Source organism: Dama dama, chromosome 27 (assembly GCF_033118175.1).
Source record: "Dama dama isolate Ldn47 chromosome 27, ASM3311817v1, whole genome shotgun sequence".
NCBI classification, from domain to species: Eukaryota; Metazoa; Chordata; class Mammalia; order Artiodactyla; family Cervidae; genus Dama; species Dama dama.
Window position 1 is genome coordinate 61,308,983 of NC_083707.1, and position 4,745 is coordinate 61,313,727.

Consider the following 4,745-nt stretch of genomic DNA (forward strand, 5'->3'; position numbering starts at 1 on the left):
AAATATACAAATGCATATATATATTTTTTACCTACTCTTGGAAAACTTAAGGGCTTCCTTGGTGGCATAGTAGTAAAGACTCTGCCTGACAAGCAGGAGATTCAGGTTTGATCTCTGGGTGGGGAAGCTCCCCTGGAGAGGGAAATGGCAACCCACTCCAGTATTCTAGCCTGGTAAATTGCACAGACAGAGGAAACTGGTGGGCTGCAGTCCATGAGGTCGCAAAGAGTCAGACATGACTTAGTGACTAAACAACAACAACAACAAGGTAACTTAATCTTGTATTACTCTTAGAAAAAATTTTTTACTCCCTTATTGATGGACATTCAGGTAATTTCTAGTTTTTCTGTTATAAATAATACTACCATAGACATCTCTGTATACTAATCACTGAGCTTATCTGTAATTATTTCCTTAAGAAAGATTTGTAAAAGCTATATTACTGGATTGAATGAGATGAATATTTAAAAAGTAACATATTGCTAAATTATTTCCCAGAAGAGTTGGCCAATTTACACTCCTATCAGTTGTGTTGATATTCTAGTTTTTACTAGATATCTTGGAAAAGTTGCATTCCTGATTTGCTTTGATTCTTATATTTGCTTCTTTTGTCCTATAAGAATTATATAAGAAAAGAAAATGTAAACTTTTATATACACAGATATTTGAACTACTGAATGTGAAGTCAACAGATCACATAGCTCTGTTACCTAAAGAATTCAAATCCAGTCACTAATGAACTAATATGATTAATTTTTATTTCACTTTTATGTCACATCCAAACGTATTCCATACTACCCATTTTCAAGAGTAATTGCGCTCTTTTCAGTTAGGGAAAGGTAGGCTTTCACTCTGACCTTTATATCTGAAACGAACATAACGACGATGGTTCAACCCCTTTCTCCTCTTTACTGCAAAGAATTCTGAGGTCCAGGGAAGGTCAATTTTTTGCCAGTGATTAATGTCCAGTGAGCAGTGGAGTGTGGCTCAGAATCAACTCCAAGGTGGATTTTTTCCCCACACTGTCTCCTCTGTTTTCTCGGATCCATCAACCAAATCTAGGTGCTTTGATATTGAATTTTCTGCTTGGATTATGCCTTCCCCCATAATATTATGGATTTCAAAGGCAAATCTGCCACTTATGCCACCTGGGTATCTGTGATTTATCTCCAGAGTCGTGATCTTTTTTCACTTAGTTTTTTTTTTCCCCTCCCTTATGTTTGCCTTTTAGGAGAATTTCACTCAAATTTGTATAAATTAGTTCAGGTAAATTATTTTCCAAAACAGATTATCATTTCATATAAAATTTCTCCTAGATGGAATTTTAGGTTTCTCAAACACTAGATGATAAGACAAAGAGCATGAAGCCGTATTAAGCTATTCAATTCTTGAAATGGACATAGGGTTAAGGATTGTGTATCTTGCGTTTTGGAAACTTTTTTTCTGTTCCAGTCAAAAACTCTAAGGTAGAGTTGCCTTATCTTCCTTGACTCAGTTTCTCCATGTGCGAAAAGGTGATAACAGTCCTCAGTGGCTAGGGAAGACTTCTGTGAGATTTCTTTGTTTTTGGAAGCATGTAAGGTTCAAGTTATTCCTCTATTGTACACGGGAGCTGTCATAGGCATTGGTGAAAATCACACTGATCGGTGGGAAAAAAACAACACTTGATGATTTGTAGGTATTTGGGGAGAGTGTTCAAGAATTTGTGGCTGAAATTCATCTTCTTGGAAGAGAAGCGAGAGACGGAGAAAGAGATTCTAAGCATGCTCTAACAAAGCTCCTTTGAGCTGTTGCTGGCAGAGGCTGGGTGTGGCAGGCTCTCCCCAGTCAGAATGCTGAGTAATCAACGCATAATATTTGCAATGATTCAACCTACAGGTAAGAAAAAGCACCAACAAAACAGTCTCCTAGGTTATTAAATATTTGAGCTGATGACTATTTTTGTTGAGCTAGAGGAAACTATTGCTCGATAAAATTGTACAATGAATGGATGCTGTATTTCTTTAAGCTATATTTCTTCTCTCCACCCCCCACTAACATCTACTCTTTTAAATACAAAGTCAACAACAAGGTTTTTGGGGCAAATCAAAAGAGAGTAAAGAAAGTTATTGGGAGTTATAGATTATTGGGATGTCCCTGGTGGTCCAGTGGTTAAGACTCTTCTTCCACTTCAGGGGGCACAGGTTTGATTCCTGGTAGGGAAAGTTCCACATGCGGTATGGTATGGCCAGAAAAAAGAAAATTATAGATTCTTTTTGGAGTTATAAAACAAACACTTTCCCCCACAAACGGGTATATAATTTCCCACTAAATATTTTTAAAGAAACATTTATTTCCGAGAATTAAGAGTTATATTTGGGCTTCCCTAGGTATTGCTGAGAACCCCTTGGACTGCAAGGAGATGCAACCAGTCCATCCTAAAGGAGATCAGTCCTGGGTGTTCATTGGAAGGACTGATGCTGAAGCTGAAACTCCAATACTTTGGCCACCTCATGTGAAGAGTTGACTCACTGGAAAAGACCCTGATGCTGGGAGGGATTGGGGGCAGGAGGAAAAGGGGACGACAGAGGATGAGATGGCTGGATGGCATCACTGACTCGATGGACATGAATTTGAGTAAACTCCAGGAGTTGGTGATGGACAGGGAGGCCTGGCGTGCTGTGATTCATGGGGTTGCAAAGAGTCGGACACAACTGAGTGAGTGAACTGAACTGAACTGAGGTATTGCTGAATTCCTGTCTCTGGAAGTGTTTCTGCCAAGGTTAGACAAGCCCCAAACAGGAGTATTGTAGAGATAATTTAGACTTAAAAAGAGAGAGTGGACAAAGATTTCTGATTTAAAAGCAAGTCTCTTGAAACCTTTGGGTCACAGTAGCAAGCAGGGGGGTTTCCCTGGTGGTTCAGTGACAAAGAACATGCCTGCCAATGAAGGAGACCTGGGTTCGATCCCTGGGTGGGGAAGATCCCCTGGAGAAGCGAATGGCAGCTCACTCCGGTACTCTTGCCTGGGAAATCCCATGGACAGAGGAGCCTGGTGGGCTACAGTTCATGGGGTCACAAAGAGTTGGACATGACTGAGCAACTAAACAACAGCAGAGCAAGCGGGCTGCAGGTGTTTGGTGAATTACCGTAGTAACCTAAGTGTGAACATCCTGCACCAGCCTTTTGTCATCATGATTATTCCCTGAGACTGTGCCTGCCTAATAAATAGGCAAAGTGCTGATCACCACCACATGCTATGTGCCAGATACTTCTTATATACTGTCTTTTCATGTACACGTGTGTCTCATTTTACAGATGAGGAAACTGAGGCTAATGAGATTAAGCACTTTGCCTAGGATTTCTCAGACAATGAATGGTAAGGTAGAGTCATTTTCCAAATTTATGATTTGACTCTTAAACCCACGTTTCCCCACTACAGCTGAATGGTGGCATTTTCCAGGGGTAGCTGGCCAATATCACTCTCTTATGACCTTCTTGCCTCTACTAGTTTCCCTGATGCCTGAAATTCTACTTTCAGAGTTCAACTCATTTAGTTTATGACTTTGACCTGGTTCATAATAAAACACCCAGGGCATGGGGAGAAGGGAAGCTATTAGTCACTCTTAGTCACTCTCATTCATATAGCCAACAAGCATTAGTTGACTGTACATCTATCAAGACCATATCAAGTGTTGGCATTACAAAAATGAACGAGGCTTGGTCCTTACTTCAAGATTCTCATAGTGAGATAGAGGAGATCATACAATAAAATAGATGATTATGAGACAACGTGGTAGATGAACAACAGAGAACATCAAATGAGCACAGCAGATAAGTAATTGGCTCAGATTTAGGTCCTTTCCTGAGAACAGATTCAGTTAGGAAGGGAGTCAGTGAGTGAAGTCGCTCAGTCGTGTCCAACTCTTTGGGACCCCCTGGACTGTAGCCTACCAGGATCCTCTGTCCATGGGATTTTCCAGGCAAGAATACTGGAGTGGGTTGCCATTTCCTTCTCCAAGGGATCTTCCCGACCCAGGGATCGAACCTGGGTCTCCCGCATTGTAGGCAGACACTTTACCGTCTGAGCCACCAGGGAAGCCTAGCTCTCAGCAAAAGAAGGAGCTGCTGGAAAGCAAGAAAACTCTGGAAAACACAAAGAGATTTTCGAGCAAAGCTGGGTAATCCTAATCGCCATATTTCATTGGGAGGCCAGTCAACAATTTCTCCCGTCAATCTGGCATTACATATTTTGCTGAGTAGAATGTATTCATAGATTCTTTTTTGTGTGTGATCACTTTTCTCTTTTCTGGCATCGAGCAGAATGAGCTATGGAGGTGAGAGTACTTTCTGTGGCACCACCATATGTGAAGAGCATGAATTATCAAGACCATCACATATTCCTTCTACTTTATGTGATATGTCACCTTCCGGCCCCGCGTGGCCTGCTAGGGTTGCCCTTCTATGTGCGTGCATGTTTTCAGCCTCAGGTAGGATCCACCGACAGTCCCGTCCTGCCTGGGCACGCTGGAGGCCTTCAGAAGCTGTGCAGACAACAGCAACTTCAGTCTGAATCATTCTTTTCAATCGTGGACAAGCTGCCAAGAGGCGGGAGCCAGAAGAGCAGGCGCAGAAGTGGGAGGGACGGCGCCCGATGGGCGGGGCGGGCCCGGTGGGCGTGGCCCCGGGCACTTCGGGGCTCCGATGGGCGGGCCCCAGTGGGCGTGGCGGACCCGGTGGGCGTGGCCGCGGGCGCGCTCGGGTGA